Genomic DNA, 24416 nt, shown 5'->3' with positions numbered 1-24416 from the left:
CAGATGCATCCCCCTTCTTCGTTCCTAGTTTGGTTCAATGGCCTTATATGTCACTTTCTTTTCTTTTGTTTTTCTAAAGCTACAAGTCAAATGAGCTCTTCCCCCTTATCAGATGATGCCATGGCAGAAAGTGTGGAAAATGTAGGAATTTGTCACTAGAAGTGTAGGAAATTGGTATGCTCGACTTTGAAACCTTAGGTGACTGAGGACAGTGCGCCCAGAATCCGCTCAGTTAAAGTATGCCCAACTCTGTGGGAGTCTTAAGGCATACGGAGGGTTGCATGTGAAGATGTTATTGAAATAAAGTTTATTTCTACAGTCTTAGCTATCGTAATCTGTGGGTCTTTGAGTTTTGTGTTTGGATCATTTGGAGTTGTGATAATATTTTGTTTTTTTTTGTCACTTAAGGTGTTCCTTACAGTGTCCTTGCTTTTGTTTTAAGATTCTTGGTTCTCACATGTTTTCTGCTCTCTGTGTGTAGGTTTAGATCAGGGGTGCCCAAAGCCTTTTTAGATGCATCCCCTCTCCCACACACCTGAATCAAAAACAAAAACCTCATTACCAAGCCTCTGCAAAGCTGAATGACATGGTGGTGAGTTACATCAGCTATTTGATTCAGGTATCTTGGAGACGGGATGCATCTAAAAGTTGCAGGATGGTAGCTCTCCAGGACTGGACTTGGAGTGATAGTCTTTAGCATTTGATTTTGTAGACCTTTTTGTATCTTAGATTTTGCAGTATACATATCTGTTTATTAATCATTTTCTCTCATCTCCTCCATTTATGTATCCACACAGCTGCAGTGCATCCTATCGATCAGACTCACCTGGCTCGTGTCACTGATTACCCCAGAAGTTATAAGACAGTTAGTTGCTTTCATTCTTTGTTAGATCTTTCGGTTACCTGGCTGTTTGTCGTTGTTCAGCCTGTTGTCAACACCAGGGTTCTCCTGCTCTTATTGTGTTACCATCTTCATCAACAAATTTTTACTGGATAAAGTAAAGGAAAAAAACTAAATATATTTTTGGCACATTTTATTTACATTAACAATGGACACAATTAATACAATGGAGCTCCATGGTACCAAGACATGATTGGCAAACATAACTGAAACACCCTCTCTGACCCACTCTCTGATACACCCTTTTGCGTTCAGCAACCTCCATCTTTAAATTTCCTCTTAAGGGGCTTTTCATTTGATTTTTCCTGTTTGAAATTTGAAAAATGTTACTTCTGTGTAAAGATGGAATTTTACTTTCCCTAAAATTTATTGATTAAAGTTTTGAAAATGCTTCTTTTAATTTGACTTAATTCAAGCCAAAAATCCCCCAAAATACGGAAAACCATATGACATACTCATAGATTTTTTTCTCATTTTTTATGTTTTTAAATTAAATGTATTTGATGGCTAACTGATAAGCTGCACCATAATAAAACTGTTCTATATTTTTTTAAATGAAACAAACTTGTGTTATAATTTACATTTCACCTTAACAGTCAATGTTAATTCACTGTTGCTAAAGCGCACGCATTAAAATCACCTTAAGAAAGTTTCAGAAGAGCAGCCTAACGCGAGTTAGAGTTCTAACTTGACTGTATTTGTTGCCTCCTCTTCCTCTCCGTCCCCTTTAAGCGGGGAGGTGCAGCGGCGCAGCCCGGGGTGCACTGAGGGAGTCCGGGCTAGCTGAGAACGGACACGTCGGAAACCTCCCCGGAGGGGCCCCATGTAATTCGATGCACGCTGTTAAAGCTTAGAGTATATTGTCTTCCTTTTTCGCTTGTGAAGCCTCCACCCACTGGCCCACCCTACATTTAGCGGATCATGTGACTCGGGGTAAGTCATTTGCAAGTACAACAGTTCTCTGTGCGCTCCCATTCATTTCCTGAGAACTGCCCGAGCTGAGCAGCTGAGAGGCAGAAGCGAAGGGGAGGGAGCCGCTCACACACATTCACACATACACACACACACACTTACACTCCGCACATTCACGCAGAGTGAGAAGAGAAAAGAGGAAAGGGAGAGGAGACGAGACAGTGGAACTGTGGAAGGGAAAACAGTCTCCTAGTCTCCGCGGTTCTGCAGCTTTTGACAAGGTCTGTGCGTTTTTCTTGTCTTCTGCTCCAGTGCTTGTTTCTCTGAATGTGTGTGTCTGTTTCATTCGTCACGTTGTTGTGCTTCGTGCTTGTGTGCTCAGCGCACCTCATTCAGCTGTCATTGCTCTGTCAAAGCGGATGACATCTCAGATCACCTATGGCATTGTGTTTGGTGTCCGTCAATGTTGGGGTCCGGGGAAACAAGAGACCCCCTGAGTGATGGTCACTGGGCATGAAAGCTCTATTGTCAGTGCGTGTAAATGGGCAGTCATGAGCAGAGGAACCAAAAAGTGATTACACTTCAGAGTGAACAAGAGCAACAGCCGGACTTTAACAATGCTGATGGTGGTTGTGGTTCAGATATCCTGCCTCTGTTGAGTCCGGATTGCCTCAAAGGTGTTGAAATGTTCTACAGTAACAGTGGCTCAGTGTCTTGATGGCAGAGCATAGGAGTGTGAAAAGTTTACCGCTGTTCTTTGCATGTTGTAGAGTTGTTTACGCCTGATTGTGCAATTTCTGTGGGTATGTAAGAGAGACCTGCTTGTTTGCCTGAACTTCAACCGACCCAAATGTTAGCAACGGGTTAAACATTAGGAGGCTCGGGTAGTGGAGGAAGGACACTGGTGTGTGTGTGTGTGTGCGTGTGCGTATTAGTGTGTGTGGCAGAGTGTTGCAGGGGTGGTGTCTTGGATCTCATCGGTGGTGCTCTCACTTCGAGGGTAATAGTCATTGGTATTGATGGGTGGCTGTCACCACTGCAGAGAGCCACCGGGCAGAGGAGAGTGGCCGGGGGCTGGCCCTTAGCTGTTATTTTCAATTACAGGGGTCCAGGGCAGAGCTGACAGCAAAGGCATTTGTACATCTAGTGAGGGAGGAGGGAGAAGAGTGTGTGTGTGTGTGTGTGTGTGTGTGTGTGTGTGTGTATGTGTGTGTGTGTGTGTGTGTGTTTGTGTGAAGGGGGTGGGTGGGCAGTAGGGAGTGGGAGGGTAGGAGAGAGGAAGTTTGGAGGGGGCCGAGACTCTGGCCTCTGCTCCTGGGTTTGATGTGGAAACTAAGCTCTGACCTCTGTGACTTTACCCACACGATGCAGAGAGGCCCTGACTTGTCTTTATCTACAGGTCAGCTGTTGGTTGTTTGTGTTCGACTGTTCTTGCATTCATAGAAAGTCAATATGTCAGTGTACTATACATACCTATGTGTATTTTCACGTAAGCAAAAATCTTCCATCTGATGGTATCGTGTATAAATGTTCCCTGTCGATTCAAGAGTCTGAGTAAAATTTCCCTGTACGCTTAGTAAGTGATATATCTATCCCTCTATCTCCACAGCAGGGGAGTGCGTGTGTGTGTGTTTGTGTGTGTGTGGAGGAGTGGATCAGACCCCCCTTAGCTCTTGGATGTTCATGGAGAGAGATTAGCGCCCGTTTAAAGTCTCACTTGAACCCATTCACAAAGGGGCCTCCTTCTTGTGCATGGATAAACACGCTAATATTATCACCAGTGTGACTTAGACATGAACAGAAAAGAAGATGTGCAGTGAAATTTGTGAATTAATGCATTGCTCAAATATTTGTAAGGGATGGCGGTCATATCAAGGGTTTTATTCTGTCTGTTCATTATACTGTAGCAATAAATGCAATAAACAGGGGGAAAATTAAAATTTAAGCTATCAGTGTCATTTATTGCAAATTAGTGCAACATTAAACATTTTGTCTTGTCAAGGGACTGTCATAGGTTGGTATGAAATTCTTGTGGTATGATAACTTTGATATCTTGCTTTCATAGTATCATGGTATTTGTATGACACAATCTAATTATTTTCATTGTAAAAATATGCAAAATTCAACCAAAGTGATGGTTGGCACTTCTTTGGTTTCCATGCAATGAATGTCTGTGTTGTGAATGGATGGAATTTTTTCCAAGTACCGTGGTAGCCCTTTGTCAGTCAGCTGACTGGCAGTGTGCAGTGACAGGTTGTGGACAAACGCTGTGTTACTCTATGCTCTATACAGCTACCTACCAAGTCTACCAGGATTTCTTTAGGGTCTAACATGCAAACTTCAATTTTCTTTCTGTGGACTTTAATACCCAATTTAATATCAGCTAGTCTCCTCTGTGTTACCCTTAATTAATTAAGCAAAAGGTATATAAAGTACATAAAAATATATAAATATATATATAAATAATAAATGCCCTGCAGATTCCTTGATAGAGGTTGAACTAAACATGAAGTAGATAGAAGATTTTCTTTGTTTATGCATCAAAAGATATGTTGCTAGCCTACTTATGATTTTCATTTAACTCAGAATTGTAGCAGTATCAAAGAATATCATGTTTAATGACGTGCTTATGGACATAAAGACCTCATGGCATCAGCACAGTATTTCTCATCTAAGTGAAGTCTGCCTTGTAAAGCCCTGTCCAGTTGCTGTCAGCATGTGACTTCGTCTGGTAGAACAAGTACAGGTCCTTCTCAAAATATTAGCATATTGTGATAAAGTTCATTATTTTCCATAATGTCACGATGAAAATTTAACATTCATATATTTTAGATTCATTGCACACTAACTGAAATATTTCAGGTCTTTTATTGTCTTAATACGGATGATTTTGGCATACAGCTCATGAAAACCCAAAATTCCTATTTCACAAAATTAGCATATCATTAAAAGGGTCTCTAAACGAGCTATGAACCTAATCATCTGAATCAACGAGTTAACTCTAAACACCTGCAAAAGATTCCTGAGGCCTTTAAAACTCCCAGCCTGGTTCATCACTCAAAACCCCAATCATGGGTAAGACTGCCGACCTGACTGCTGTCCAGAAGGCCACTATTGACACGCTCAAGCAAGAGGGTAAGACACAGAAAGAAATTTCTGAACAAATAGGCTGTTCCCAGAGTGCTGTATCAAGGCACCTCAGTGGGAAGTCTGTGGGAAGGAAAAAGTGTGGCAGAAAACGCTGCACAACGAGAAGAGGTGACCGGACCCTGAGGAAGATTGTGGAGAAGGGCCGAATCCAGACCTTGGGGGACCTGCGGAAGCAGTGGACTGAGTCTGGAGTAGAAACATCCAGATCCACCATGCACAGGCGTGTGCAGGAAATGGGCTACAGGGGCCGCATTCCCCAGGTCAAGCCATGTTTGAACCAGAAACAGCGGCAGAAGCGCCTGACCTGGGCTACAGAGAAGCAGCACTGGACTGTTGCTCAGTGGTCCGAAGTACTTTTTTCGGATGAAAGCAAATTCTGCATGTCATTCAGAAATCAAGGTGCCAGAGTCTGGAGGAAGACTGGGGAGAAGGAAATGCCAAAATGCCAGAAGTCCAGTGTCAAGTACCCACAGTCAGTGATGGTCTGGGGTGCCGTGTCAGCTGCTGGTGTTGGTCCACTGTGTTTTATCAAGGGCAGGGTCAATGCAGCTAGCTATCAGGAGATTTTGGAGCACTTCATGCTTCCATCTGCTGAAAAGCTTTATGGAGATGAAGATTTCATTTTTCAGCACGACCTGGCACCTGCTCACAGTGCCAAAACCACTGGTAAATGGTTTACTGACCATGGTATCACTGTGCTCAATTGGCCTGCCAACTCTCCTGACCTGAACCCCATAGAGAATCTGTGGGATATTGTGAAGAGAACGTTGAGAGACTCAAGACCCAACACTCTGGATGAGCTAAAGGCCGCTATCGAAGCATCCTGGGCCTCCATAAGACCTCAGCAGTGCCACAGGCTGATTGCCTCCATGCCACGCCGCATTGAAGCAGTCATTTCTGCAAAAAGATTCCCGACCAAGTATTGAGTGCATAACTGTACATGATTATTTGAAGGTTGACGTTTTTTGTATTAAAAACACTTTTCTTTTATTGGTCGGATGAAGTATGCTAATTTTGTGAGATAGGAATTTTGGGTTTTCATGAGCTGTATGCCAAAATCATCCGTATTAAGACAATAAAAGACCTGAAATATTTCAGTTAGTGTGCAATGAATCTAAAATATATGAATGTTAAATTTTCATCATGACATTATGGAAAATAATGAACTTTATCACAATATGCTAATATTTTGAGAAGGACCTGTATAAGCTAGTGTTTTGAGCCCTGAGTGTGTTTATTGACATCCTGCGTCTGTTTGAGATTCCTATTTTGAAGTAAGAAAGGAAGTACTTGCCATGAGTGGCAATGTTGCGTTGACAGATTCTGCTCACTGACCTCTCGTCAGGCTTTCTGAGCACAAGATTCAGAGAAGCTTCCACCACTTTTAAATTGCCCTTGTGGCCACATTTTAGGTACTTGTTTGTAAAACATTAATCGTCGACACAGTAACAGCCACGTTACAAGTAATATGTAAGCGCAGATACTAAAAATAGCTGCTGTTGAGTCTTATGTTTTTGCAGTTACAACTTCTACACCAAATAGTATTATTGTTACTGTGAGCTGGTACTTAGGGTTAGGGTTAGGGTGCATTCACTGGTCGTACAAAAAAGTTCTTAACAGTAGATCACTGATCAGGACAGCTGAAGCTGAAAATCTGTCAGTGCATCTCTGCATAACCACTGTAAGAATCCAGCGGCTGGCTAACAAACAAAGCAAAAGTTAGCATCTGTTTCAGTGCTTCATACAGATGATAAACTATACTTCAATTAATCATCTCTGCTTCACATTCTGTGGTCATATTCTTCAACTAAAATGAGATTTTGCTAAAACAGATTTATGAAACCTTTATTCTATTTTTAAGAACACTGAAAGGGAGTGTTTGAAATGCTTTTTTTATGGACCACTTCAAAATTCCATAAAAACTGGAATATAATATCATCTAATCTTTTTTGTTTTGTTTTGCTTTTTTTTAACCATGTCCTGTCCGGCAGAGTAGCGCTCAGAATTGTTGTCTGAGTGCCAAGAAAAAGCCAGACAGATTTACTTTCACAAATGGAGCATTGCAGCTAACGCTTTAAAGTTCTGCTTGATATTTATTAAAGGAACTTTATTAGAAACTGCTTTGGGATTATTTCAGTTGTTGGAGACAGAAATGAAAAGGAAAAAAATAAGAAGCACAAAAGAGAGAGAGGTGGGGCAAAAAGGAAAAGGGAAGAGAAGAAGAAAAGAATGGAGTAAAGAAAGAAGGATGAAGAGAATACAAGATAACACCCTGCTTGCTTCTATATCTGCAGAAACATTCATATTAACAGCTTTTTTACCAAAAAGTGCACGGTACTTATGAATGCAAGATGTATTTAGTGGTAAATGCGGCTCAATATAGAACATTTGTGTATCTGTTAACACCTGAATCTAAACACCTGTGGGTTTAGTGTGAGTGTGCTTGTGTATACAAGATTTCTCCATAAAATTATGCAATAGTGAGTGTGGGGAGCCACGGACCTGCCCCCCTGGACCCGAGACAGATGCAGAGGAGATCCGAGCCACAGACATCCAAAGGCCCCCCAGAACACTGGAACCCCAGGAGAAGAAGAAGATCACTGGGACTACCGCAACCCCCCAGAGAAGAGCAGGGGGGAGTCCCAGGGGAACCGCCCAGCAGTCACAGTGCAGAAGCCCCGGGGAGTTGGAGCGAAGAGCCCACAGGCCCCGCTGGCAGCCATCTATGTCCGAGCCCCGGGACATATCACTCCCCAAGCAGAGGCCCGACAGATCCCAGGGGTCAAGGCCCCGGCAAGTAGCCACCACAGGGAGTGAACCGGCACACACCAAAGCACTCAGCCCCTGACACCGAGAACTACAAGAACACTAGTGGGCAGAGACACCAACCACCGACAGGTTGTGTGGCAGGGAGGCAATAGGCCCTACATTTGATGGGAGACCTAAACTGATCCAGGAGAGGGAGCAGTCCTAGACCCAAGCTAACACAAAAAACAGGCACACACAGTCTCAATCAAACGTTCCCACCCTCATGCTTACACATAAAACCACTCACACCCACGCACCCAAGGTAAAGACAAACAACAATGGACGTTGTACACTCCCTCACACTCCCCATACATACGCCATACTCCCAGGTCCGGGTGCTGATATCCCATAGGGGCAACACACCCTGGACCCAGTTGGTGGTCCCCTTCCCTCCAGGGGTGGAGACAGGCAGAACGCCCCAGCACCTGAATCTGGGCTGGGCTAGCCTGCGCTGGTGCCTGAACCTGAGCAACCCTGGCCTGGATCCTGACCTCCCTGCCCTGACCCCAGTCCCCAATTACCCCTATCCTCATCTGGAGAGGGGGCCATGTACAAAAGATGGGTCTACATGGTCCAAACTAGCCCACCAACCAGAGCTGACCCCACACCAAGATGGGATAAACTCACCCGGCAAGAGGTCCCCGGCCAGTGGCAAGCATCCGGGGCCGGCATCCCCCACCATGCCCCTTGCAACCACACAAACACACCACATCACCGCCATTGCAACGATAAGCCAGGGATTGTCCAGCTCAGCTCTACCATCGCCCCTCAGCCTATCCAAATGCCGGTGACCCCACATCCAAGATATCAATATCATCTCATCTCATGAGCTGGATGTATTGTGTTGTTATGTGTGTTGAAGCATTTAAAAAATTTGAAAGTCACCACCATTCGGAGCCAATTAAGCCAAAATTGGCCAACTGAATGATACATCAGTTAAATAAAGCTTCAAATGATTCTTTCATTCTGAGGCATCAAAACTGGATAAAGCTGAGAACATCACTGGCACTTAACACTTTTATTGTGAGTCAAGATATTTATAACTTAATTTAGGAGCCCTGAAAGTGGTATACGTATGTTTATCTGAACAAACTTGTTTTTAATGCATATAGCAACGTTTCCAGAATTTATATAATCGGCTTAACCCAATTTTTAAAAGGTTTCACTTTACACAACTGTACCGAGATGCGTGAAAAAACATTCTTATTTCAATCAACTGCGTGATGGCTTACCTGTGTTTGTTGTTTTCTCAGCTTCATCTAGCTAGCTGCTGCTGGCTTTACCACTACACTGTCCAAGGACATTTGATAAAGATCTGTACAGGTGTGTGTGTGTCTGTGTGTGTGTCATAGTGTCAGTTTTAAAAGCCAATCACTAACAGATATGGACTTTATCAGTCCATCAACTCTGCTTTTCCTCAGACATTTAATTACTGGGTGAGATGGCTTGACTGAAGGTATCCTCTATTGGTCACAGATCACAACAAACTAGTTGAGTTCTTGCTGACAGACGGAATCTTTCAAGGAAAATGCTATGGTTTGTTCATGCTAAGAACATGTAGGAACTGATTCATATTTATTGAATTGAATTCCCTGAATTATCCCCTAATCAGCTGGGTTAACCACTGACATACTGAGTGATGGCTCATTGATCTAAGTTATGAAGCACACCGGCATTGACTGCTGTGTACTACAGTATATGGCTCGATTCATGTCTAACTTTAAGACAAGACAAAAGAAGAAAGTGGGGTAAAAAGGGGGAGGGGTATTGCCAGCATCTGTAGTCCCCTCATTTAAAGTTGGCCATACATTTTATGTATGAAAATATAACTATATATACAAAGATGAAGAGGACGACTGTGTTTTATCCAGTTGCATATGGAATTATAATCAACTTATCTGTGCTTATTTGAAATTTCCACAGGGTACTGAAAGATTTAACAATATTTGAGCCCTGCAAATTGAAGTCCCACAGCTATTATTTCATCATGTCAAAAAAGACTAAGTGTTCCCTCCCTTGGCATTTTCTCTGGTGGATACAACCTTTCACCCGGGTCTCCAGTCCACGTTTGTTTACCAAATTGAGTTTAGACTGTCCACAGAGTTCTGGAGCATGTGTTTTTAGGGACTGCGAGTTAGAGAGACAAAGTGCAGAAAGTGTTGCGCAACAACAAATGATGTCAACCAGTGTTAAAAAATTGGACTTACAAAATCTATCTATCTATCTATCTATCTATCTATCTATCTATCTATCTATCTATCTATCTATCTATCTATCTATCTATCTATCTATCTATCTATCTATCTATCTATCTATCTATCTATCTATCTATCTATCTATCTATCTGTCTGTCTGTCTGTCTGTCTGTCTGTCTGTCTGTCTGTCTGTCTGTCTGTCTGTCTGTCTGTCTGTCTGTCTGTCTGTCTGTCTGTCTGTCTGTCTGTCTGTCTGTCTGTCTGTCTGTCTGTCTGTCTGTCTGTCTGTCTGTCTGTCTGTCTGTCTGTCTGTCTGTCTGTCTGTCTGTCTGTCTGTCTGTCTGTCTGTCTGTCTGTCTGTCTGTCTGTCTGTCTGTCTGTCTGTCTGTCTGTCTGAATGAAAACTTTGATACATTCATTCATTCATTCTTTTTGTTTTCATTACCAACACACTCTCAAGGGCTGCACACTCGGATCGAACAGGAAGTGACTCACTTTGCACAGAGCTTGCCCCCAGACAGATTTAAGGTTCCTTGGCTAGGATGCCTTTCATGGCTAGGATGGAAAGGTACGCCAGTGGAAGGGCTTTCTATCTGCAGTGACGTTTCCTCCCTTTACCCAGTATTGAGTTTTACTTTTACCAAATATGGTTGGATGGCAAGCGGAAGGAGAAATGACAGAAAGTCAAAGAAGAAAGGATGTGGAACACCATTGAACCTCAGCATTTCCAGTTTTGTGGATCATTTTATAGCAATATATTCCCCTAACAGAACCTTTGGGGAGCTTCCTCTCTTTAGCCTCAGTGCAGATGGCTTTTGCAGACCTGCGTAAGGATGCAGCACAGTTTGTCTTTGGTTTTAGGTTACTGCAGGTCAACTTTTAGAAGATACAATTATGCACTGAAGATTTCCACTAGCTCTTTGACTTGAGCAGACACAAACATAGGTATAGATTATAAGGAATGTCACCCATCTAGTACCTTATTTCAACCTGGTATCAACATGCCAGAGTGCTGGCTTAAAAAAAGAAAAATAAAACATCAAAGTGAAAGCGTGATCGGATGAGTAATGGAGGTAAACGTAGCTGCTGGCGTTCATGGAGTGGCTTTGGAGATCCGGCACCGGTCAAACTGAAGGGAAAAACTTGCCAAGCAAAAATAACCACACATGCTTGATGTAATAAGTGTCAGTGAGTTGGAATGTTTTGGTAAGTTTGTTATTGTACATTTCCGTACACAGTTAGATAGAATGTGATGCTGCATCTTAAGGAGTCTGTGAGGCTGTTGAACTCTAAAACGCCTCTAGGCTCACTGTGTCTTCAAGTTCACCACTGTTTATATCTCGAGAGACACCAAGTGAGAGGAAAAAAGATGAAGAAGGAAAGGAGGATATAGAAGCGCTTCAGTTGATGTAATTTCTCTGAGTTGTTCACTTGAAATACTGTAGATGAGTCAGGGTATTGGTGCCTGCTCAAGCTTGTATTGTGCAATGTAGAACATCTAGGTCGATCTTTCAAAGTGCTTTTGGATGCAGATGTGCTATGATGCATGCAGACGACCACATATTGTAAGTTCTATATAGGCACAGTACATATGTCGGGGGTTGGGGGATCGCACTCAGGCTTAGATGGTTGAGCACAAGAAAGCACACATACAGGATCAGAGCCTGGAGGGAATAAAAGGCTCAAACCTTTCTAAGAATCCCCCAATAGGGCAAGAGAAGTGTCCTGGTGGTGAAAGTGGGGGTGGTCTGCAGAGGTGGCACGAAATATGCAGCAATGTTTGCATCACATGTTCTCTAAATGGAAGGCATTTATACTTAACTTGCATTATCAAGATTTAATACTGCTCTGATTTTGAAGTTTTTCCACTGGGGTTAATATTTTTATCAGTATTTATACAGAATATATATAATTCTACTTATAATGCTGCCATATCAGTTCAAGACTATTAAGTACTGCACTGCAGTCACCTTTGTTGGAGACCTGTGAATTGAGAGTAAATAAAAGTCTCACACCGAGTCACTGAGTGCAGTTTTTATTGATCCACTGCAAATAACCTTTTTCTCTCTGTCTCTTGTGCAGAGCTTACCTCAATAGACTGAAAACATCATTATAAAGATGCAAAGAGTAATACAGAATCCTTCTGAAACTGTTAAACCCCTGATTAACTGTAATAAGGGCTTAACCATACATCCAGGTCACAAGACCAGACACTATTTCTGCATTTTTTTGGGAAAACTAAGATGACTTTGTTGTGGTTTTCTCAAATAGAATTAAGGTTCCTCAAGTTTTGAAAGAGTGTTTTAAGGAGTCTGGGTAGTTTAAAATCATCTACTTCAGATTTGATCTGTCTAAGCATTTTAGATTTTGAATAAGTGATGACTAAATGCAGTCTAGAGTAATAAAAAACTGTGAAATAGCCATTCATTTTAGGACTGATAGGAAGCTTTGAAGCAGATGCTAACTTCAGTATTGTTAGTGGCTAACAATTAGCCAGTCGCTGTATTTTCACAGTGCTCACAAATAATGATTCACTGAGAAATGGGCTAGGAATAAGCTCTGTCATTGTAACCGCCCTCTTCAGCATGAAGGATGTTACTTCAGAAAGAAGACACGAAGTTAGCTACTTTAGGTATCAGAAAGGTGTTTAAGCTTAATTTGGACTAAACACAAAATGTATAAGAACCTATTTAAAAGGAAAACCGTTTCTTACAACATGTTAAGGTATGTTCGCTGTTCATTCAAGCTGAGAGCCAGAAAGAGAGAGAGCAAGACTTTTTAACCAATAACAGGAAGGCTCAACAAAGTCCAACAAAGTTCTTTCATGGTTTTGAACTTTTAGCCGCTGTCTGTCACGAACATGCAGCATTTGGAAGTGTTGGCAGCTTTTTTTAGATCTCAGAGTGTCCAGATTCTTCAGGGAATACACAGAGACTGCTGTTTTGGTATTGCTAGCCATGCTAACTGTACTAATCAAGGTTAGCGACTACTGCACTAATAGCAGTTAGCATGGCTGCCATACACACAGCAACACCTAACCACTGTTCCAAATATAAGACGAGAAGGCATAAAAAAACATTTAGTAAGCCTTAAAAAAACTGAGATCAGAAATGACAAAATTCTTGCTGGTACAACTTCACTTATAAATCATTCCTTTCTTGTCTGTCATTCTGTCACTGTTTCATTTGAAAACACCCAACGTTCCTCAAATGTTTTAAAACTGGTGGGGGCTTATTTATTGCTTTTGTTATTGAGTGTTGCAAGCCAAGATATCTTTATTAGACGACTGTATGATGGGAACTACTACTTCCTTTCCTACTTCAAAATAAGATTTTCAGATATGGATACGGGATGTCAAGCTTAAAGCACTCACCTTCATATCTGGGGTTTATAACAATAACTTACACTTCAAGATACAATGTCATATGCTGAGAGCAAGATAACATCTGCAAAACAAACTTCACTGTGATGTCAAATGTCATTGATGTATTATTGCAAGATCTGGTGGCAAAATATCTAGATTGGTGTATATGTCCCTGCCTCCTCTTTTTCTTTTTACAAGTGAGGTTTTTGTGTCAGAGGCTTTTTTAGATACACGGACAGAAACTCTACTGCATTTAGTGAAATGAGACCAGTGTGTGTGCTGTGTTTCTTAGAGGTCACCAGACTATGTTGAAGCAAGAAGACCTTTCACTAAATTGTCTCTCTATGAGGTGTTTAGCTGCGTCCGATTGTGGTTCCTCCAAGTGTAACCAAGCTAAACATTTAACTTATTCTTTCTCGTGCTTACATCAAAATTGTTGCCAATTGACCATAGACTGTCTGGAATGGTGTCGCAAATTGCTTTGACTCGGAAGGCGAGGTCCGCTTGAGTAAAGCCACCTCACTTTAGAACTGTCACAGTCACAGCTTGTTTAGCTGCTTCTCTGCTGCATTTGAGGCACATGATGCAAGAGGATGTCAGACTCTTCTGTTTACCTCTCTCTGGAGCACTGTGGAGGAGTGTGCGTGTGTGTGCATTTGCACACGATTTGTGTGTGCACTGTAGGTGTGTGTGGGTGGCTGTGTTGAATTTTGTGTTGAATGGGCATCCATATTCTTCTTTCATGGGCAGAGCTGCGATACAGAGGGGGATGTTGGAGTGGACGTGTGAGTCTGTGTCTGAATCTAGGATAAATATGGTTCACCGTGGGTGCAGGAAGAGGTCACAAGGTTTGTAAGCGTGTGCATTTGTGTGTGTGTGTGTGTGTGTGTGTGTGTGTGTGTGTGTGTGTGTGTGTGTGTGTGTGTGTGTGTGTGTGTGTGTGTGTGTGTGTGTGTGTGTATGTGTGTGTGTGTGTGCGTGTGTTTCAACAATTGTAGAACAAAGCAGCAACTCAGGAAGTCAGTTTTGTAAGAAGTACGTTTGACACACAGACGAAGACAGACAGATAAACCAGACAGTGACCGACTCTTCTTTTCGCTTTGAGTGTTTCCTCTCAGAATAAACAGCTTCTTCATTTCCCACAGTTTCACAAGAGGCAGAAGGTGGTAATGGTGGAGGTGGGGACCTTTCATAATGTCAAAAAGACAGAGAAAAAACCCCCACATTTTTTGAGTAGAAGAAAAAAAAACCTAAAAAACTTGTTATTGTCATCTGACAAAATTAGCGACAGGTTCCTTCAGATTATTTTCTCCCTGTGTGTTTGTATGTGCGTATGTGTTACTAGGATGAAGGCAATGGACTTGAGCTGCATCCGGCGACCTCATCCCCCTCATCCTGACAGGATTACTGACACAGGATCCCCCTGCCCCCGGCAGAAATAGCACAGACCCAAGGGCAATCCACCAGAATATGGGAACATCCGTGGGCCTAACTGTTGTGCAAGCGTGTCTTTGTGTGTGTGTGTGAGAGAGAGAGAGTTTTGTGAGCTATCTGTGTATTTACATGAGTATCAGCTCTATAAATGGAACTGCTTTCCTCTCAGGTTCTCTTTGTCTCTTTCTCTTCTTTTCAAGCACAATCCATCTCTTCATGTGATGGGAGTTTTTGTAATAGTTTTTTGTTGAAAGTTACCCTTCACATGTCATTGTGAAGGAATAAATGAAAGTTGGCACACCAATTTTTTGATCAGCCCAGTTCCTCATCAGATACTTTACTAAACCTAAATCCTAAAATTACACCAGTTCTGTGTTGGGCAAGATGCTCTATTGGACTAAAATAAGAGCCTATTATTCTACATTGAAAACATATGATGCAGGACATGGTTGAATACACACCTGGCTTTAGTAAATGTTAGTAAAAAATCCTGGTATTTTTCCGAAAATCAAAAATAAAAGAATTAGTCTGTCCCAACATCAGTGAAACTGTAACAGCGTTTGGAGTAAGCCAGTATTCAAGCGGGTGGAGATAAGACCGCTGTTAGTTTTTTTTTGCCTGTCTTTTGAAAAAGAAAACTCTCTAGCTCTGATAAATTGCTTCCTGCATTTAAATTCCTGCTATTGTTTGGTTTTTCCATACGTTCTGTACTATCACCTCTTTGCTGCCAGAATAAGATGCTGATTAGTTTTTTTTGTCCATAAATGCCAAGCTTAAAGCCTGAGAAGATGGATTTTGACATAATTATAACTTTTATCCAGTAAAGCATTTAAAACCTCACGGAATAAGCTATTGTTTAATATGTCTGTGAAATAGTCAGTGGCTTTCTTGAGGCTGAACTTTATCAAAGTGGAACTTGATGTGTATTCTGACACAGGGATCGATAAAATCAATACTCATTTTTTCACCATTCTGCCTTCAGCCATCCACACCCTAAGCTCATCTTTGGATCTGTCTCAGTCTATTTTATGTTGTGTCTTCATTTTAATAAATGCTGAGCCTTTTCATGCATGTGGCATTTTCTGACATGCAATCAATCAATGAAATTCTTGCCCCAATAAGCTTCTGAATTAGCCACAGAAGGCACATCTTTTGTCTGATGACGTTCTGGAAGAATGTGTTTTGTTTGCCTTTTCTTCCTAATGATGCAGTACTGCAACGTGCAATGTATTTCTGTCTGATCGATGATTGGCTGATCGAAAGAAGATTTTATGCCCCTATTCAATAAATATACTATACCTAAGAACCCTCGCTATTTTGGTCTATGAAGATATCAACCAGTAGCATGTACTTTTCTGCACTTTTTTGAGTTTTATAGAAATCAGATAATGGTTATGGAAAGATGCTTTGACTGGTGCTTGAAAATTCCTGCATTTTCTGTTGGATTTGAAAAAGAACAGGAACAAACAGAAGAAAATAATACAAAACTACTGATAGAAATTTGACCTTTAGATTAATCCATCAGCTTTTACACCTGACAGGAAATGATTCTGATTTTAACGAGAAACTGTCAGTCTGTGTAAACAGCAAGATAAGGCACTTAAGAAAAGTTTAATCTGCTTAACTAAAAACTTTAGAATGTCTCCAAACGTTTTTTTGTTTTTGTTTTTTTTTTAACCAAAATTGTCCACTGATTTTTGTAGGATTAAATTATCCAACACACAACGATTGTGTTCTTTCTATTAATAGCTGTGCTCATGCAGAAAGTTATGTTCATCCTCTCTGGACTACAGTTATTCTCTGAGGAGATGTCTAGAGTGTTTTGAGGTAAAAGCATCAGCTGAGTGCATTTTTAAAGGGGGGTTTAACCCTAAAGGGAAGTTCTCTCCTTCTCCTGTGTTTTTCTTTAACAGTGCAGAGCACATAAGCTGCAGTTTGATGCCACGGGGGCTTGTCATCTGATAGAGAAGTCCTCGCTTTTATAAGTAGCGACATTGAATGATTCTGCTCTCTTGAGTCCTGTTCAGAAATCTTGCAACAGCATCTGAAAGACTTTATCTTGCTGCCTTTGCCAAGGAAAATACAGTTTATGAAATGGAAATTCTGAGACCATTCAAAGAGTGCCAGGAATAATATAAAAAAATGAGATTATGTCAATGTCAGTACATCTCGAAGCGTAGACTGCGGAAAAACACACACATTGTCACAGAGATGAGCATAACAAGCATCATCAGCAGTGTTTACCTGGTATTCTTTGTCTTGGTCTGGAAAGCCATAAAAGGGGAACTCCACCAATTTCACATAAAGGTCACTTATCTTGTTATGGGGAGTACAACTGTACTCAGCGTGTGAAAACAAATGCTGAGAATGCCTTCTGTAACCCTGGAGGAAAGTTTACATGTGGCATTACGAGCTCTGGTGATGTGTCCTGGAGGCACATTTCATACAAGAGGCTGACAAAATGCTAAGATGCAAATATGAAGTATAAAAACTGATCGGACATAAGGTGGAAGTCAAAAAGACGTATTCGTTTTGTCACAGGAAATATGTGCTCTTACATAATTGGGGTTTGATGCACAAAGTAAAGACAAAGTAAGGACCTTCAGCATCTGTTTCCTGCTTCAGAGGGTCTTAAAAGAACATTAAGTCAGCCATATTTTAAACTTAATATAAAACACTCCTATACCATGAAAAGGTGATCACACACCTTAAACTTTTTCACATTTGGTCATGATACAACCACAAATATCAATGTATTTCAGTAGGATTTTATGACAGACCATTGCTAAGTAGTGCATATTTGAAGCAGAACAAAAAGTGGACATGGTTTTCAAACTTTTATTTAAATAAAAATCTGAAAATGTATCGTACTTTTGTCTTCTGATTTGGTTTATTATTTACCCACTAGCAGCTGCGATTACTGATGCAAGTCTTTTGAAATATGTCTCTACCAGCTTTGCACATGGATTCTCAATTGGATTTAGGTCTGAACTTTGACTTGGCCATTCTAACCCAAGATATAGGCTTTGATCTAAACCATTCTGTTGAAGCTCTGACTGTTTGCCTGTTACATGTCCTGCTAAGAAAGGGAATCTCCACCCCAGTCTGAAGTTTTTGAAAGCCTCTAACTGTTTTTTTTTTTTTGCTAGGATGACCCTGTATTTATCATCTTTGACCAGCTTCTCATCATCCCCACAGCATGATGCCACGGACACCATGTTACACAATAGGGTTGATGTGTTAAGATTGATGTGCTGAATTAGTTTAATGCCATGAATAGTGTATTGCATGTGTGGTAACGAAGATAATTAAAGCTGCAAGCAACATTGAAGCCCCTCGCACCTCAGCGCAATTCCAAATGTCGCCTCTAGGTGGCGCTTTGAGCGTCATGTCATGATCTTCACTCATGCAGAATTCTAGTGTGGCGAGAAGTATTCAAAATTTGGAGGAAATCAGACCTTCCATACTGAAGCTGCACTTACTTGTTTATTAGTGGGTGGCCCTGAAATGATGTCTTAAACTGACTGTGGCAACATGTTCAGCATTGAACATGTTGCCAGCATTGAACATCCCTGATGATGTATACTACATTTGAAGTGGATCTGATGATGTATGAGGGAGATAGAGCATTTGAGATGTCCTAGGGGGCGCTGTTGATCCAAATTTCAATGTAATCCAATAGAGCTGTTTGGGGGCTGACAAAGATCAACCATATTCAGTTTGGAGTGAATCGGACCTTCCTGATGGAAGCTACACTCATTTGTTTCTTAGTGGCCGGGGCTAAAGTGATGTCATCAATTGACTGTGTCAACATATCCATCATTGACTCTTCGATCATGTATACTACATTTCAAGTGGATCCGATGATGTATGAGGGAGATATAGCCCTTGGAGTGTCCTAGGGGGCGCTATTGATCCAAATTTCAATGTAATCCAATAGAGGTGTTTGGGGGTTTGGGATTAGATTTTACCTAATATAGGACATGTTGTACCAGTTCTCTCCCTGGGCTGGCTTTTCATTGAATGTAAGGGTGTATTCACACCAGGAAGGTCCTTTGGTCCGCTTGTTTGGTCCAGACCAAAAGCGAACTTTATTTTTTTCATTTGGTGCGGTTTGTTTTCACATTGTACTTTTTGCAAGTGAACTATTACTTGTAAACAAAGCCACACGGGTGACGATCATTGTTCCCATTGGACAGAAATGACGGGGGCGGGGCAGAGCACAGACCTGGAAATTTAGGAAAACAGTTGTAGACGTGCTGCGTGCAGCACCTCTGATCTGCATATTTATGTCGTTATTAAAGCTGCAATATTATTGTGAGAGTCAAGAGCAGCTCATTCAACACAGACTTTGAGACGTTCCATTTATAATGTTGGAACCCCGTCGGAGAATGCGTGCTGAACGCCGACGTTCTCTACGTGCCTTGTCCCACAACAAGCCAGTAGCGTTGCTAAGCAACACACAGCTTATCAGGTATGATTACCTTACAACACACACCTTTGCTACCGGATACGGTGGCTTTTTATGTCCAAAGAGACGTACACCTTTTGTAGTTGGTTCGGATCGGGGCTGGTTTGTATTCAGAACATAAGCGAACCGCACCAGAGTCCGTTTGGAGACCACCTCAAAAAGTGGGTCTCGGTCCGGTTGTTTGGTCCGGACCAGGGTTCACTTGAGTGTATTCACACCTGCACAAAAGGTCCGGACCAAGGGGGGAAACGAACTCTGGTCCGTTTAAAGCAGACCAAAAGTGGCAAGTGTGAATACACCCTAAATTATTGTGAATCAAACAGAAAAGGTATGCTATAATTTTACTTGGTTTTAGGAGGAGGAGCAACAGGGTTCAGGATTGATGAAAAACATTTTACTGTAGATATATTTAGATATATTTAGAAAAAACCTAATCTGAATTTCTGCTCAGTCCGTCTGACAAAAGTTGTTTTTAAACTCAGAGAAACTGTTTACTGTATTAATGTGTAATTTTAGTCAAATAGTAAGATCCTAAAAACACATTTAATTATTTTAAGTATGCTGACAGCCATCTAAACATTTCATTAAAATTTGCTCCTTCTTTCATGAATGTGTTCTGTTTTACTTCCATCTTTCCAGCCCTTCATGCCACTTATGAGAAAACTATTTTTATTTGGCCCGCCAAAAATAAGAAATTAAACATTTTACAACCCAGTCTGTTGTTCTGCACTGAGTCTGAGTCTTTACTATTAAACACTTTCTGTAGAGAAAAAGGTGTTTAAATTATAACACAGAGTGTCATCCCGAACCCTTCTCTCATTTTTTGGCCTGTTATCACTACTAATATTAGGCAGTAATAAATGTATACATATATTGGATATATTTATGTATTACCTTAAATAAAACTGTATCCTTGTTTAATGAGTTTAGTTTATATATTACGTATAACGTTCAGAAAATGAAAGTTAACTAATGCATGGTGCACTTGTTATTAATTACTATGATTTATTTCTTATTAATTCTGCACCTTTAAGCAACCCAGAGCTGTATGTTTAGAATCAGCACAGAAAATATGAAGGAGAAGGGGGAGGATTACTTTTGTACTTTCTATATCTTACTGGCACCAGGAGATATTTTCCTGGTTTATTGAGCCACACGTTCTTCTGTCTACATGTAGAACTGGACTATAGGACCGGCAATAAGATACAATGTGGTGATCTGAAAGACTTTTTAATGTGTTTAGTAACTTTAGAGTTGAGTGCTTTGATTTTGACCGAACTAAAGGACCAGATATGTTTACATCATGATGCAGATCCAGCTAGAAGCTCACAGAGAGGGTTCCCATTGTTTTCTATCACGGCCAGGCCATTTAACTCTAGCTCAGGTGAAAGCACCTCTACTCTCTGTTCCTCATCATGACCCTAATGATGCTCATGTCTTGCTGGGTGAATAAGAGATCAGCTGTTGCTTAAGATTAGCCCATTCTGAGTCAGCATTCAGGTTTTACTGCCAACTTCAGCCTGGGTTATGCCGCTCTGCTTCTACCTGTTCTTGTGTTTCGCTGCTGCTCTGAAATGAGCTGTCTCCCCTATTGTAGTCCTGTTCGAGAAGCTCGCTGTAGCTTTTCAGGTAATGAACGAAGCAGACTGAACAGCCATTCTGAACCCTCCAGAATTATCAAATAACTAGTCTGCCTGTACGAATAGTTGCAAAGTTGGGATGCTGTGTGTGCGAAAATAACCATTGTTTGTCTTCTTTTTCTTTTGACTCATTGTCAGGTTAGGTTTCTATTGTATTGAAATACAACAGAAACAAATCTGAGTTTTCAGATAAACATGTGTAGTCTGATGTCATTTCGGTGCTTAATGCATCTTATTAACAGACATCCACTTCTAAATGTTTTCTTTTCTGGGATTCTGGGCTATTCAGAAAATATCTGGGTTTCAGCCCCAAAGGCCCAGCTCAAATGACGGTCCTGGGTATCACTGTCCCTCGGAGCTAGCCTAAACATGCACTGGCATGCGTGTACAGCCATGTGTGAGCAGCATAGTGTCAACAAATTACCAGCTAACTTAAAAATACATATATATTTACCTCATTTTCATTTTTACTCTGTTTACAAGGGATTTTTGTCGACCAGCAGTGAAAAATTGTCTGTCCACTTTTTGGCTCTCTTTTCATGTGTCAAAGGTACAGCAAACAGGGTTGGGTAAAACCAAGTTTTTGGCAGGTTGTGGGGGGGGGTTACATAACCAGACGATTAAGCATGCTACTATTTTGCTTATAAATAGAGAATTTTAACATGTTATTCATGCAAGATATTTATGTAAATTGGAATGATGTGATTTTATTGGGGGGTTATATTAACTGAATCAGATTTTTGGGGAGTTCATAACCCCACTAACCCCCCTGCAAATTACATCCTTGACAACACATACTAATACTACAAGCTGTTTAAAGACTTGTTGACAAAGGGTTCAGCAACTTCGCTGGACATTTTGTACCTGACCTTTTTGGGTACATAAAGGAACCGGTTGTTGCACTGTCCAACACTTTTACCTCCTTTGGAGTTAAAACAAGGATTTAAAGGGATTTTTAAAATCTATAAGTAGACCAGTGATCAACTTTGACAACAGTTTATATGAAAAGCAAAAACTGAACATCAACAAAGATGATTAAATGGCAAAAGACAACAACAAGGAGATTATGCAAGACAAAATGAGACACGGGAACTATAGACATGAGGAGATAAAGGTGTTTAGATGTGACAGTTTGAACTCAGAAAACAAGACTAGAGAAACAAACCAAGACAACACTAAAACCTTTCAGACCATGACAGTTTGTACCAGAACAACTATTTTATTTATGCGATGTAAGAAAGCCTTTGGCTTTGCAATACAGCCAAGGGCAGGTTCAAGACACAAGTCTGCTGAACCTTTGACCAAACCAAGTACCAGTAGTTGCCTCAGTGAAATTGTTCTTTAAGTTTTAACCCGGTGGGGGACTCCAGTATTTGAATGGAACTCAGACAAAAATCGGCCAACTAGATGGGGTGGTAAACATGAACCATGCTCAGTTTGAAAAAGAGATGTTTTTGTGGCTCTGTTGCTTTGGAGACAAAAAGCAGTTAGAATACTTTCATTACAGTTTTATTTTACAGGGTCTTCAAAAGTACAGTTCATTAAGGTCCACCCAACTTTTTCTTTGTTTTCCTTTGTAACAGGAGCATAATTGTGGAAGTGCTCAGGTTTCACAGCTTTTCTAAAAGTTCCTGCACTCAGCGACTGAAAAGAGAAGAAGTAGAGTAGTGTACTGGTGAGCTAGCGGTTGTAGGCCAGTTATCAGGCCAATGTGTCACACTGGGGTGTCCAGGGGCTCAGAAGAGGGAAGTGAGCTGCTGCAAAGAGGCCAGAGGCAGAGTTCAAGCACAACACAGGAAATGCTCGTCTCATACCCCCCAACACCTCTCTGGTTTCTGTGCATTAGCACTCATAGCTTTGCATAATGATTTTTATATCTTTTTTTAATTATAATGAGATGGTTTTTGTTTGCAGCTCTTCCCCTTTTGCTCTTTTATTTTTTCCCCTTTCTGTTTGGTAGGGGACCGCTGAGGGAGGCTGAGGTTCTGTTGGCATTCTTGCACTCTATGCTTTGCGCTGGACCGGGCCTTGGCTCAGCTCCATATCCCCTCTCCACCCACTTTCACTTCTTTGACTCCTGCCCCCTCCTCCTGCTAAACCCAACTCTTTCAACTCTCCTTGATTGCTCCCCTATACACCACCCTTTACCATCCCCTCTTCCTCCCCAGCTTGTGGCAGCAGGTCCGGCCTCTGTGACACAGATGCAAGCGGTTGCTGTGGGCACTGAGCACGGGAACAAAGCATTGGCGGGGCCCTTCTGTTGCGGCGGGTTTCTGCTGGGTTTGTGTTGTTTTTGTGAGTAAGTACATTCACATGAGAGCAGGAGATAAGAAGGAAAGCAGAGACAGTAAGAGCAGCCAGCTACCAAGCCTGATTTCAGGAGGTTGTTAGTTTAGTCAAAGATGTTTTTCATTTCTCTTACAAGGGAACATCCAGAAACAGGATCTGTCTTCCTGCTCCTATGAACTAACAGTGATGTTCACCACCCACTGCACAATCTCGCACACCCTTTTTTCATGTGCTTAAGTGCTGCGTTGTGAAAGCAGAACAGTTGTTTATATAAACCCTTCTTTTCTTTGTAATCCGGGTTAAAATGACCTTTCTTACTATGACAATGGACATAAACAAATCATTTACGAGCCAAAAATATACCTTCTGATTATAAAATTATTTCTTGCTTTATTGCACCTCAATTTGTCATTAGAGCTTTCAATAGCTTCACATGCTATCCACATGTGCAAGCGGTTGGGACCTTACCAGCACATATTCATATTCATCCTATTTTAGCGTCAGCTGCATCATTGGGCTCAGGTATATACAGTCTAGCATATCAGGTGGTGATAACACCAGTTCGTCCTCTGGCTGTTTAAAAGTACAGAACAATACAAGAAGTTGCAGTAGCCCATTTTGGATCAAGGGTCTATAGTAAACATGCAACCACATATCTTCCATTATGGATCAATTTGTCATTTCAAATAATCCAAGTTGATCCCCTCAGGCCATGGGCGGAGTGTGCTTTCAGATTATGCAGCTGAGGTTGCAAAACCAAGGAGGTGTGGATGAAAAGCAGAAGTATGCATACGATATGTATGGGAGTTTCTGGAAATATGACTGAGCGTTATGCTCTGCTCCTGATGCAGACTGTCCTAATGCATTCAGTGCTTTAAATAGAAGAAACCATGTTGTGCATCTTCCTATACTGCACATGGTATCATCTGAATTAGATTTTGCTGATCAATGTATTTAACAGATTAAACGAACAATGGAGGATCATCTGGTGGTTGATCTATGTGCATCCATACACTGTCCTGATGCTCTTTTTGGCTTTGTATTGTTCCACAATCCAGTATTGCCCATACGGTGTATGGTGGTTCTGGGTTTGCTACCACCTGTGGTTATTCAGGAGAATAATATTGGTGGGTGTACTACAATTTCTCATTCCATGTTTGAACCTTTATGTTGACCGCAGGTTGTACAGAACATGTGAATTTCACAGAAGGAAGACATAATCTGTGAGAGGTTAGTGATTTCTCACCAGACA

General features: G+C 41.2%; 1 protein-coding gene across 4 annotated transcripts in view; it reads left to right on the top strand.

The window, feature by feature from the left end:
• Positions 1 to 1694: 1694 nt before the first annotated feature.
• Positions 1695 to 24416, top strand: part of klf12b (Kruppel-like factor 12b) — a 72302-nt gene continuing 49580 nt past the window's right edge. For 2 of the 4 annotated variants that reach the window (XM_047370383.1, XM_047370381.1), the window contains exon 1: positions 1872 to 2094. The gene's annotated coding sequence lies outside the window, so the exon portion shown is untranslated. Of the gene's footprint in view, positions 1835 to 1871; positions 2095 to 24416 lie in introns of those variants that run through there. The other 2 variants (XM_047370382.1, XM_047370384.1) reach the window with 2 other exon arrangements.

Source organism: Girardinichthys multiradiatus, chromosome 7 (assembly GCF_021462225.1).
Source record: "Girardinichthys multiradiatus isolate DD_20200921_A chromosome 7, DD_fGirMul_XY1, whole genome shotgun sequence".
Taxonomy (NCBI): domain Eukaryota; kingdom Metazoa; phylum Chordata; class Actinopteri; order Cyprinodontiformes; family Goodeidae; genus Girardinichthys; species Girardinichthys multiradiatus.
The sequence above is the reverse complement of the archived record's forward strand: the minus strand, read 5'-3'. Positions and strand labels throughout refer to the sequence as shown.